Raw genomic sequence first — 14,452 nt, forward strand, 5'->3', positions numbered from 1 at the left:
TAGGATCTCTAATTTAGTCTTCATCTGAGGGTTTTTAATTTGTTCACTTTCTAGTTTTTTAATTTTCATGCCCAATTCATTGACCTCTGCCCTCTCTAATTTCTCAATATATGAACTCAAGGATATAAATTTCCCCGAGTACTGCTTTGGCTGCATCCCATAGATTTTGAAAGGACGTCTCATCATTGTCATTTTCTTCAATGAAATTATTGTTTCTATGATTTGTTCTTTAACAAATTGATTTTTGAGAATGATATTATTGATTTATCAATTAATTTTTGATTTTCCTCTTTATGTACCCTTACTAATTATTATTTTCATTGCATTGTGATCGGAGAATGTTGCATTTGTTATTTCTTCTCTTTTGCATTTGTTTGCAATGTTATTATGCCCTAATACATGGTCAATATTTGTGTGTACCATGTGCTGCTGAGAAGGTGTATTCCTTTTTGTCCCTATTTATTTTTCTCCACATATCTAAGACTTCATTCACTTCTCTTACCTCTTTCTCTCCACTAGTTTCTCCTTTAGAAATTGGGATGCTATGCCATTTAGGGCATATACGTTAAGTACTGATATTTCCTTATTGTCTATACTGCCTTTTCTCAGTATGTAATTACCTTCCCTATATCTTTTAACTAGGTCTATTTTTACTTTGGCTTTGTCAGATATCATGATTGCAACTCCTGCCTTTTTATCAGTTAATACCCAATAGATTTGTCTCCATTCTCTTAATTTTACCGTATGTGTGTCTACCTTTCTCATGTGTGTTTCTTGTAGACAGCATATGGTAGGGTTTTGGTTTCTAATCTACTCCCTTGCATTTTATGGGTGAGTTTATTCCATTCATATTCAGAGGTATGATTACCAGCTGTTTATTTACCAGCATTTTGATTTCCACTCCTATAGAGCCAAGCTTGGTTATTATATTCATAAGTTCATTTATATACTTTTATTCTTTCTGTTTACATTCTTAGCGTCATACCATATTGTTTTGCTATTTATATTACCTTCAATCTACATCAGTTAATGTAACAGGTCCTCCTAAATTAATTTTATAGATGAAGAAAGTGAAACTTATAATTGAAACTACAGCTGAGGGTCATAGCTAAAAAGTAATAACACAGAGGTCAGATAGGTAGCTCAGTGGATTTAGAGCCAGGCTTAGAGTTGGGAGATCTTGGGGCCTCAGACACTTCCTAGCTAGTCACTTAACAGTCATTGCCTTTGCCTTATTTACTACTCTTCTGTCTTGGAACCAATACACAGTATTGATTCCTAGATGGAAGGTAAGGATTTATTTAAAAAATATATATTTTTAAGTGGTAGCACATATTTTACACCCAGGGCTTCTGACTCCAAATCCATTACCTGTTAAGGTTCTAAGAAACTCCTCCATTCCCTGAGATCATGGATTTGAAATTCCCAGTATTACAGAAGAGAGATACCAAAGCTCAGGCAGATCATTTCCATACAGGGTAGTTAGTGTCAGAGCTTAGAGAAGAGCCTGGGGCTTCTAACTTCCACACAAGGACTTTTCTATTAAACTCCAAAGCTTCTGGAATATCTGGTCTATGATGTTATCTCTTAAAAACCGGAAAGACAACATACACACAATGAAATAACATTGAACAAATAATTCTAATCTCATGTCCATAAGAGAGCCCTTTTAATGCTAACAAACGGTTGTCATGCCTCTCTTCTTCGATAAACATCTTCAGTTCCTTAACTAACCCTTCATTGCCATGGTTTCAAGTTCAAGTACCATTTTAGTTGTACTGCCCTTCCTACTGCCTTTCTTTACAACCCAGAAGTGAACACTAGCCCACATACAATCTGACTGTCCAATATATAGGCAGGAAATCTATCCTGCCTAGCTAAAAGTAGCAGGAGACCCTGAAGTGGAGATGGGAGTCAACATGTGCCAAGCAAATTGAACCATGACCACTATCTCTTCTCAAATCCTAATGGAGAAAGGCCAGAACCCTAAGCCCAAGAGCCCTGAGAATAGCAATGTCTCCCAGGTCCCTGGATCTGCTTCCAGCTTAGCCCTCACAGCCATCATTCAGGGGAGAAATTGAGGGGATCTACCTTCCTCTTCACTATCAGCAACAACTGCTAACCAACTGCCACCAGTAGGCACATAGGCACAAGAGCTATGTGAATCACAGTGCCCCCTTCCATTCATTACACTTCCAGCCCAGCCTTGGTAGCCTTCATTGGGGAGGCAGCTTCAAGGAAGACCTCAGCTCTTCCCACTAACTGCAACTCAGAAGACAAGCCCACCTGAAGGAGCAGCACACCTGAGAAAGCAACAAGAGGCAACATGTACTGGGCAAGTTAGGCCACTGCCACGACCATCACTGCCATCTTCATTTTCTCCCCCTAGAGTCTAAGGGGTCCCCAAACTTTTTATACAGGGGGCCAGTTCACTGTCCCTCACACTATTGGAGGGCCAGATCACCACTATCTGATGCCTGTATACAGTAGTGGAGGCGCTGCTGGGCCTGTGACACTGTATAGTGGAGGCTGCAGCGCTGGCTGGGATGGGCCTGTCACACCTTGCACAGGCCCGTCACTGCCACCACTATACCAGGCAGCAGAATACACAGTGTGGAATCCCCTCCCCCAGATCACTGCTCACCATGCTGATGTCTTCCATTGTGCAGCCCTTAATCCTTTGCGTGGCGCCTCCTTCTCGTTCAGTTACTCTCAGAACAAGGCGCCATGCAAAGGATGATGTCACCGGAAGTAGTGCTGTATGTGAGAGATGCTGTGCTTTGGGTGCTGCCACATGCAGTACTCCAGAAGCATCTGCATCCTGTGCTCCTCTCAATGAACACCCTTCCAGAAGTGTGGTGGGGGCCAGATAAATGGCCTCAGGGGCCATATGTGGCCCACGGGCCATAGTTTGGGTCTAAGACTTAGACTCTCTTGGAGACTGCCTCAAATGCTGGAGACAAGAGCCTTTGGAATAGGAATGTTTCCAGCCCAGTGTGAGATGGTTTAGCATCAGAAACTGATATGATATCATCAGGGGGAATGACATTAAAGAAGAGGCATTACCATCTGCCTTGATGCTTTGCCCTAAGGACTCTGCGACCTTTCCATCTGACTGGCAACTGAAACCTTTCCTATGTGTTGTCTCCTTTCCATTAGAATGTGAACTCATAGAGAGCAGAGTCACTTTTACCTTTCTATTTGTGTCCATGAGCTTCGCATAATGCTTTTGCACTTAGCACTTAATAAATGCCCCCCCCCCCCCCATTCAATCTCTGCTTGGGAATCTATACTTGGGAACTCTCACTTTCATCATTTATGTAGAACTGACCTTGATTTGTATCAGGCTTAAATTTCCTACTTGGAAAAATTGGAAAGCATGGCAAATCTATTCTTTTCAAATGTCCATTCCTTAAATTCTCATTACAAAGCAACTGCATTTGGATTTGGAGTTATGCAAATGAAATCAATCACTTTTCCAACAAAGCTTAGAGAGCATGTTTTATTTGGGAACCTCATTAGCTCAGACTAATTGGGTTCTAAATTTGTATGATTTGTACACTGGGCTCTATAGACTGAGGGTTGTATAAAAATAGCATGGCCAAGTGGATATTAAGCTGAAGTTCTCAGTGTTCAGGGAAGGGGTCATAGTGGTGGGAACAGTGTAATAGGGAAGGCTAATTAGGGAGTGTCTCCTACAGGACAGGGGAGACTGAGGAGGTTTTTGTCATAGAGGAAGATTTTGGATGAGTATGAGATTTATTTTTTGTTTTTTTGTTTTTAAACCCCTACCTTTTGTCTTAGAATTGATCTTTCCAAGGCAGAAGAGCCAGGCAATTGGGGCTGAGTGACTTGTCTAGGGTCACACAGATAGGAAGGATCTGAAACCAGATTTTATTACAAGACTTACTGTCTCCAAGTCTGACTCTATTCACTGAACCCAGAGTAGGTGATTTCAATACATGCACAGTCACTGAATCATGAATCATGTGCAGGGGAAAATCAACAGGTTAGCTTGGTTGGAATCTAGTTTCTGAGGGAAAAGCAATATATGGAACAGTGGGAAATGTTCTACCTTAGATATCAGAGAATGTGGGTTCAGATTCTGGCTATGCTACTAACCTTGCCCAAAGCACTTAACCTGTATTGTCCTCAGTTTCCTCGTGGGTAAAATGATAGAATTGTAGTAGATTACCTCTGAGATCCATTTCAGCTTTAATTTATAATCTTATGAATGAGGAGACATGTTAAGATCTGGACCAAGGAGTAAAAGAAAGGATCTACTGCTCCTGGCCTTTGAAAGCCAAATGAAAGTCTGGAATTTTAAATAGTGAAACCATCTCTTTAACTTTCTTTTTTAAAGAGAATTCCTGACTTTTCTGATATAAAAGCCAACTTAAAGAAATTTATTTGTTGTGTTAACCAGGAAGTGTCATATGTCATGCTTTCTTTGATCCTGCAAGCTTCTTGATTGTGACTCTTACATGGTAGAAGCCCACTAAATAAATGGATGTGTGTGCAGGTATGTATGTGCCTACATATATGTGTGTATTCCTTGTTGGGGCACAATTGAATATTTTTATTCATTTATTTATATATGTATGCATATTTAATATATACACACAAGAAATAACAAATGTATAATGAATAATGAATGCCCATATATATGTATTTGTACATAGCATTTAATAAGTTTTAAAATTCATTCATTTCATTCACTCATTGTCTGTATTTGTGGTCTCTAACTTCATTTAATGCACATATATGTGCACTCTTGGTTCATTTCATGTTTCTATACACAAATAACTATCTCTGTCTAGTTTTCTATCTCTCTATCTCTTATCTGTCTTTAATGAATAACAAATAACCAGTTGTGCTCCACCAAGGAATTTCCATTTTAAGAGAAAGAGGGAAAAGGACTAAAAACACTGTAGTTTCATTGTAACTATTCATTTTTTTACAGAATAAAAATGTAGCTGCCAGAAAGGAATAATTTCCTCTTCTTAAATAATTTCTCTTTGTCCAGTTGATGTTTAATTGATGAAACAGGTTTTAAACTTTCTATCTTTGGTGAGTTTAAAACTAGTTGATGTCAATGAATGTGATAATGACTTGGAAAGTTTATTTGGTTAGCAGTCTTCTCAGTGGTATTAATCAATAAACTACTGGCTATGGAAAGCCACCCCACAGGTTGATATAAATTGTTAATTTGTATATTGTACTTTGGCAGTAGCAAAAGGGCTTTGATGATCATTTTTCATTGCTTCCTTAAAAACAACCTTGTGTGATAGGTCATTACTGTTCCCCACTTAGGCAGCTGGAGGGAGACTGGCTAAGATGTAATTAATTCACGTTATTCTTTTGTGTAATCTAAAGTTTTCATTTCATTGCTTTAGAGTTAGCAGGGATCTTAGTGGCCATCTAAATCTCTCATTTGACAGAAATAGGAAACCTAGATAGATAAGCAACTTGCTCAAGATCACACAGATAGTAATTATTAGTGTAGCCAAGTTTTAAACTCTGTTTCTCTGACACCAAGCTCCATCCTCTTTCCACTGTACCATTTTCTTTAAATGAGTTGGATATAGAAGTATACCCTTTGACTATGGTACCTATTGCATCAATATATCTTACTATCTCCTAAAAAAATTGGCAAAGTGTCAGGTTCAGCCTCCAGAGTCTGCCATTTGGTCAAAAAAATATATGGAAGTTTACTTTGTGCCTGGTTATACTAAGGCAAAAAGCTACTTCTCCTTCAAGAAGCTTACATTAGAATGTAAGTTATTTATATTAGTAAGTAGCTTACATTAGATTTTTCATTAGAATTTAATTTTCATTAGAATCTAAATAAGTTATTTTCATTTTCATTAGATTTTTCATTAGAATTTAAATAAGTTAAACATGTTGTCTCTCCCATTGTAGTTGGAATGAATTTGGAAAAGGAAGGCATTATTTTTGGGGTTCAGGGAAGAGGAAGCCCTTCTGCCAAAGTTGGACTTTGAGCTGAATTTTAAAGGAAGTCAAGGAAAGCTGGTTATCTGGGCCTTTCAGTGGATACAGTGCTGGGCTGGACCTGGAGTCAGGAAGACTCATCTTCCCGAATCAAATCTGATCTCAGACATTTACAAGTTGTGTGCTCCTGTTTATTTCAGTTTCCTCATCTGTCAGATGAGCTGCAGAAGGAAATGGCAAACCACTCCAGTATCTCTGCCAAGAAAACCCCAAATGGGGTCATAGAGAGTAGAACAACAGTGAAAGAACTAAACAACTGTGACCACTGGGAAATTTGGAGGCAGAAATGTGGAGTTCTAGAACTAATAGTGCAAAGGAACGAAAAAGATAATGAGATGGAGTGCCTTGCCTAGAGGACCTGCTAGTAGGCTAGTGTAGCTGAATCATAGAAAGGTGGGGTCAGAGTATTTCAGTTTCTAATGGCTTTGTGTTGTTTAAAATTGCCATGATGAGGAACATCAGAATTAACCTATTAAAATACTGCTTCATGCCCTGAAAGTCAATGTTCTTGTCTAAGTACTGTTCAGTCCATTCCTAAGTCCCTGCAGATACTACTTAGGCTGCCTTCTTCCATGTTATCCAAGTTACATCCTCGTCTATGTTCCAAATAGCTCTTGAACATCTCCTGTTGCTAAGCAGAAGTTTCTCCCTTGTTTTCCAATCCCTGAGACCTCCCCTCTTATAAAAGCTGTAATACCTCCCTAACTCTCAGCTCCCCACTAGCCTTTCTTCTCCTCCAACCTCCACATTTGTTTTCTCTTTCTTAAAAGAAATAAAGTCACAGAGCTTGTGGCTTTCTGATTATTCAAGGGAACAGGATAGCTATTATTTTTAAGGATTAACAGTGGGAAGGAGCTAGATTATGAAGAGCTTTAAGTACCAAATAGAGGAGTTATGTTTGATCCCGGAGTAAATAGGAAGTAACTGGAGCTCACTGAGAAGTGGAAGAGTCCAGGGGATGATTAGGCTTGGAAGGATCAATTTGGCAGCAGAGTGGAGGATGGATTAAAAGTAGGAAGAGATTTGAAATTGGGAGAGCAGTTAAAAAGCTGTTGCTGTAGTTTACGTGAGAAGGCATGAGTGTTAGGATAATGGTTGGTGGTTTTGTGCATGTGATGGTGAGGCTAAAAAAAAAATGCTCATTATTTTAAAGAACAGAAAAGGTTTAGGGATAGATAAAAACATGAAGATAATAGTAATAGCAACAATAATAATAGTAACAGCATTTATAAGGTTTATAAAACAATTGCAAATATGATCTGATTTTATCTTCACAAAAATCTGGGAGGTAGGTGCTTTAATTACTCCCATTTTACAGATATGGTAACTCAATATGAATCTTGTCCAGGATCACACAACTAGTATGCATTTGAGTCAGAATTTGAACTTGAGTCTTCCTGATTCCAAGCCTTACACTCTACCAGGGTACCACTTAACTGCTTGCATATAATAACAATGATTAATAAACAATAAGTAAGACCTTCAAGGGCATAGAGACTTAATATGTATCCAGTACAAGGAGTATTTTATTTACAAAATTGGTCATGTTCTCAAAAGGTTTGTGTTAAGTTGTGTTAACTTGGAAAAGAATTTTGAAAGACAAATCTATCTTAAAATTATGGGAATTAAAGTCAGCTAGGTGGCTTAGGGGATTGAGAGCCAGGCCTAGAAATGGGAGGGCCTGGGTTCAATTTTGGCCTTAGACACTTTTTAGCTGTGTGACCCTGGCTGGACAAGTCATTTAATCCCCATTGCCTACTAGCCCTTACCACTCTTCAGCCTTGGAACCAGTACACTGTATTGATTCTAAGATGAAGTTTTTTTTTTGTTTTTTTTTAATCAGAGGAATTTATTGAGAGAGAAAAGTTAAGCATGCATGTGTGGCTAAGTCCCCAGTAGGAGAAACCTGTTGAAAGGACTGTGAGCAAGGCTTTTAAAGATTAAAACCACTGGCTGGAATGGGATGATGGGCTCAGGATCAATTTCAGAAAAGGGTGGGATGTCCAAGCAGGAGAAGGGATTTGGGGCTCTTCATCAGCTCTTATAGATAAACCAGGAGGACAGAATGCAGGATGTCCTTAAGGCTTTTTTATTTGACTATCTGTTTGGGCATTGTCTGTTCAACTGATCTCATCAGGAATGTCATCCATGAGCCTCTGTGGCTGAACTTACCAGGGATTCCTGACATTATTATTACAATGCAAATATCTATAGTTATGCTATACTTTAAATATCTACTCTTAACAGTTGTTTTGAAAAAGTAATGGATTTTCCCATAGAAATAAAGTTTTAGGTATTTAGATATTTGTTATTTTTAGGTAATTTAAGCATTGCTGAATTACCCAGAATTTTTAAAATATATTTATAGACCCTAATTTTTTTTATATTTATACACTATATACCCAGACATTTATATACATTTGTAAAGAATAGTAAAAAATAGTAGAATATACAGCATCGTGGAAAGAATAGTGGATTTTAGAGTCTGGAGACCAGTTCTCAAGTCCTGGTGCTGCCTCTTATTTTCTATGTGTCTTGGAGCAAATTGTTTCCATTTCCTCTTCCATAAAATGAGTAGGCTAGCGAATCTCAGGGGCTGCCTTGCTAAAATCCAACTCATATGCAAGTCAGGATATCATTGATTGTGATTTCATTGGTATTCTTCAAAGGCCCATCTTCTGTGAGAATACTGTACCAAATGCTTAACTATGACTATGGTCTCTGAGAGGTTCCTTCCACTTAGAAATCTATGACTATTAAAAGAACTGATGAAATATTTTGGTCATTGGATTTTAGACCTAGACCCTCGAAGACTGTCCAATCTAAAAGTGCTTAACTTTGTTTGTGTCAGGGACTTCTTTGAGTCAGGTAAAATCTATGGCCCTCTTCTCAGAGGAATTTGTGTTATATCTCTTGTTGAAGAATCAACCAATAAATACACTTAACACAGTGGATAGACCTGGAGGCAGGAAGACTCATCTTCTTAATTTCAAATCTGGCCTAAAGATACTAGCAGTCTCACCCCAGGCAAGTCCTTCACCCTGTTTGCCTCAGTTTTCTCATCTGTAAAATGAGCTGGAGATGGAATTGGACAACTACTCTAGTATCTTTGCCAAGAAAACTCCAGATGGGGTCACAAAGAGTTTCACATGCCTGAAACAAGTAAATAGCCAAGAAATACGCCAAGTGCTGAGGATACAAAAAAAAAAATTAAATTGCAGAGTCTGGTGAAAATAACAGGTCCTCTGACCCCCACCCCCTCCAACCCTGCCCCCTCCCCAGCCATCAGCACTCTTTTTCATGGTTCAGCAGTGACCCTACTTTTTGTACCTGCAGCTTCTTATCCCATCTAGACAATTCACAGGAGTTCTTTCCTGGAATCCTTGATAGAAGGCAGGGGACCTTATTAGAGTTTACTACAGAGTGTATTATGAAAAGGAAAGAAAAAGCTTTGCAATGATGTTGATGTGCTCTTTACACACAATTGGTGCTCAATAAATACTTAATGAGTCTTGGAAGAGACCACCATACAGTGATAGCCAAGGTTGGCCCTTTGTATAAATGTTTTATAAGTTCTTCTATTAAGGAGTCTTTTTTGGAGAAGAGAAAGGAGGAATGTGTGGAAATGCCAGTACCTATATCTTTAAATCTGTCTGTGCCATGTGCATAGTAGATGCTTAAATAATTCATAGAATTAGTCAGAATATTTTGTTAAAATGGATTTCTTTAGCCTGTTTTTATCTGGGATCCTCTACTTACCAGGTCAGTGATCTCTTTTTGGCTAAGTGAAAAGTTATTGAAGTCTATTGAGTGATAATTAGCCCTTCTGGATTTGTTCATAAAATGACCTGAACTCCTAAAGAACAAATAGGGAGTCATCCAGGTTTCTCTGATGGTGATGGATTCCATGGTTTGGTCTGGGCTTTTCTGCACTGAACCACCAGAATATGAACTTGCCTGGCCTGATCTTATATTCCTATCAAGTTGAACAGGCTTTGACTTGCTGTTTTCAGTTATCTGTAATGCTTCCATACATTTTACCTCATTCCTCCCAACCTCTAATTTTCTTGGTTAATTCAGTCAGTCAGTAGACATCCAATAAGCGCCTTTTATGTGTCAGGCATGATGCTTGGTGCTGGAAATTGAGACAAAATAGCCCCCTTCTTTCCAGAAGCTTGAGACTACTGAGGGAAAGCCACCAGAATTCAGGTAAGAAAGTGCAAAGTGTATATAAAGTCAATACAGAATAATTTCTATCTAATGAGAGTTGGGTACCAGCAACTGGGGAAATCAGGATAGGTCTCCTGTAGGCAATTAAGGATACTAAGGTTCCTTGAGAACCTTTAGGATGATGGAGATTCTAAGAGGTGGAAATGATGATGGATTTCAGGCATTAGGAGATAGAATTTAAGTTCATTTGGCAGTTACATAGTATGCAGAAAAGAAAGTAACAAGTCAAAGTTCAAGAGTCTAAGGCTTTAAAATCCAAACAGGAATTTCTATTATATTCCAGATGCAACTGAAAGCCACTGGAGCTTCTTGAGCAAGAGAATAACCCAGTCTGACCTGTGCCTTAGGAATATCATTTGGAAGTCATGGTGAGGAGGAATTGGAGATAGGAAAGGCTTATCTGGGTGAGAGACTATGGGGACCTAAGTAACCGAGGAATATATGTTCTGGAGGCTGAATCATTAAGACTTCATAGCTGATTTTGGAAAATGAGGGCAAGAGAAGAGCAGAGGATGACGAGTTCCAAAGCCAGGCAACTAAAACATTTTGTGGTGCTCTTAACAGAAGTACATAGAGAAGGGTTTTCAGAAAAGAGGAGTTCTGTTTTGGATATATTTAATTTAAAATGTTGATGAGACATTGCTTTATGTGGCAAAGAATTGGAAATTTGGGGAATGACTACAGAATAGTTTATGATTGTGATGAAACTACTGAGGTATAAGAAATGATGAACAGGTTAATTTTTTTAAAATCTTGAAAGGAGTTACATGAGATAATGAAGAGTGAAATGAGTAGAACCACGGGAACATCTACAGCTACAGATTTAATATTTGAAGAATAGCTTGTGAATGTTCACTTCCAGAGAACAAACTGAAAAATGGAAATCTATCTTATATATATCTATCGTATCTGCTGGATAATGCTTTCTATGGTGTGGGGAGGGGAGGAAAGGCCTGAGATACCTGGAAATAAATTCCATTAAAAATTTCTTTAAAAATATGTATTTATACACATGAGAGACAGATAGAGAGAAGAAAACAATTTTTAAAATGCTGATGAGCCTGAGTTGATTAAATTCTGTAGGCAGTTTGTAATACAGAACTGGAGCTCAGGAGAAAAACACCTACAAATGTCTAAAGTTCACATACCTTAGTAAGGGATGGAGTTGGGATTTGAACCCATGTCTTCTAAGTTGGGTCCTCTTCTAACTGTGTCATGCAGCCACAGAGATGTAGATCCTATGATAATTGGGCCCCTTCGTCATTTGGCTTCTTACTGAAGTTAACATAGCCAAACCTATAAGGTTCTTCTTTTTTTTTTGGATTGGTATTTATTTCTTATTTTAATAACAAAAGGACACCAAAACACAGAGATTAAAAGGTCATTTTAAACTCATGGAGCAAGTCAGTTGTCACAGATGATGTACCCTTTTTGAAATACTTATGACGTCTTAATTTTGGAATTGCAATGTTTATTCATATGGAATGGAAAGTTTTCAGAGGGTAACAGAAGGCTGTGACATAACAAGAACATAATAGAGAATATGAGGAAATATACTTCGTGTTTGGAGACCTTTCTGACCCTTGAAATAGTTGCTTAAACATTGCAAAAGCACAGTGTCTTCTGATCTTAGATACAAAACTACCTGGTCCTCAGGCACTTCTAACTATGTTAATGAACATGCCAAGTCATCTGTAAAATAGGAATAATATCACCTACCTTAAGAGACCATTTTGAAGATCACATGAGATGATATAGGTCTCTATTATTGTTGTTACTTCTGAAGAGAAAGGTAAAAGCATCTGTGAAGGGGATTTTGTCAATGAATCACCCAGAGAATGCATGGATAGCCCAAAAAACAAGGAATGTGACTCTTTGGGACTAGGTAGCTGAGATGAGGTGGGAGTTCATTAGTAGGATGAGGCACAGTTTATGAGATGATTTCTGAGGTCAATTCTGCTACTGTAACTTCTCTCCTGGACTTTTGCCTTTTTATTTGGTCTCTCTGCCTTAAGGCAGAGAAGTCCCTTCCTACTCATTTCCATCCTTCCCCCAGCCACCAAAATTATTTTCCTAAAGTACAGGTCTGAACATGTCTTTCCTTTTCTCAGTAAGCTTCAGTGGCTCCCCATTAACTCTGGGATCCGTTTTTAAAATCCTTTTTTAGCATTAAAAGCTTTTATAACCTACCTTCATCATGCCTTTTCCCTTTCATCACCCATTACCCTCCCTTCCCTCCCACTCAGCCCAGCCAAATTGGTCTTGCTGTTCCTAACACAGGATATTTCCAGCTCTGGGCTATTGCTTTGGCTTCCCCCCATATCTAGAATATATTCCCTCTTGACCTTTGCCTTTTAGAATCCTTAGTCTTCAGAATTTATTTCAAGAGCCACACTCTCTGCAAAGCACCTTGTGCCTTTTTTTTTTTTGCCAGTTCCTATCTATGTTCATGTTGTTTCTGTGATTGAATTTAAGTTCCCTAGAGGCAGGGAATATTTCACTTTTTTTTTCCCCCTCATTGCTAGTCCCTAACTCTGTACCTGGTCACAAAATAAGACTTAATAACTATTGATGGGAGAGATGGCCTTGTATCAGAAGGAGATTTGGACCAAGTAACTTGTAGAGTGTTTTCCAAAGCTGAAGCTCTCTGGGGAAATGTACACAAATGATACTTCACTTGCCCTCCTGACATGCCTAGAAAGTTCTTGGAATGCTTTTGCCACATACACTCGAGTGAGTACAAATTAAAGACTGACATCATCCCAGACTCTTCTGGTGATTTAATACACACAAGATCTGTGATTTTCGGGAATTGGAGTAGATAGTGGCCAAGGGAGTTGCCTGACAATCACAGAGGTAAAGTGAATTGTTGCACCTCATAGATCGATACCTTGATATGTAGATAAATACATCTGCATGGATGGAGGGGGAGGAAGGGAGAAACACACAGAGACAGAGACACTGGTGCTATGTGCCAAGCACTGAGAATACAGATACAAATAGAAATATAAGAAGCAGTATTTGACCCTAGAATTTTCAGTCAACAATAGCAGCCATTTATTAAGTGCCTGCTGGCACCATGCTAAGGACAGAGATACAAAGAAAATACAAAAAGCACATTTCCTTAAGGAGCTAACATTCTAGTGAAGGCAGGCACCACTTAAACAATTACGTACATACAAATTATATATAGTGTATTTCCTAATAGGGAGCAGACAAAACACACAAGGAGGTGGTAACCAGGGAGGGGGGTGGGGGGGCTTGAGTGTTTTGGTCTGGGGGTCCCAAGGATGAGGGAGTGATTGAAACTGTGACGGTATTGATTAGACTTAAGTTACTAGACCAAAAGGTAGCAAGGAGGTGGGAGCAAAGTAAATGGCAAAGATGAACATGAAGATTGTAAAGAAAATGCTACTTCCCACAACTATGGTTACATGGTTACACCAACAACGGTGATATGACTCTGGAAAGCACAAGCCAAGGAGTAGGAGGATGCTAATTGATATAAGCATGAAGAAAACTCCATAAACTATCAAGATATTTACTCCAGTCCCAGGATTTGAAGACAGATAAGAACTACTGAATACTTTAGGTGCTAATAAATCTATGATGATTATTTCTCCAAGAAAATTTAGACATGTATATCGCTTCATTCAAGTTATAGGTAAATTCTGAGGATCAAAGATCCATAGCATTAAGGATAGTGAATATTGCTTATTACATTTAGGATAATGTTTTATTCTGTATCTCATTTCTTTCTTGTCTTCCCCCTTTAATTTTTTTTATTCATCTTTATTTCATTTTAATCCTGAATTTAATAAATGTCAAACAAAATGAGTATTTTCATATATGTTATAGATTAGGAAAGGATTGTACATGAAATTATGAATCTCCATTACATGAGACTCATTTTTTAAAACTATATAAAAAATTCTTGCATGTCCATAGTTCCTTATGGTTCTCTATTTTGTTGAGAGTAGAGACTGTTCCTTTTCTTCTCCTTTTCCTATCTTTATATGGGGGGGAAAGGCCTTGCAACAAATATACATCATTGAGTAAAATAATTTTCTACATTATCCATGTCTAAGAAACATGTCTCATTCTGTACTTTGATTCTATCACTTCCCTCTAGGAAGTGAGTAGTATGCTTTTTTTTTTCTTTCCATATTCATCATGTTGTTAAAGAAATTTCAAGTTGCACATAACAAGA

The 14,452-nt window shown here is 38.2% G+C and overlaps 1 protein-coding gene across 2 annotated transcripts in view; it reads left to right on the forward strand.

Moving 5' to 3' along the window:
- The window catches only part of UXS1 (UDP-glucuronate decarboxylase 1), a 143,903-nt gene that overhangs the window by 37,738 nt on the left and 91,713 nt on the right, over positions 1 to 14,452 (forward strand). The gene's annotated exons all lie outside the window — the stretch shown is intronic.

Source organism: Monodelphis domestica, chromosome 8 (genome assembly GCF_027887165.1).
Source record: "Monodelphis domestica isolate mMonDom1 chromosome 8, mMonDom1.pri, whole genome shotgun sequence".
NCBI lineage: Eukaryota > Metazoa > Chordata > Mammalia > Didelphimorphia > Didelphidae > Monodelphis > Monodelphis domestica.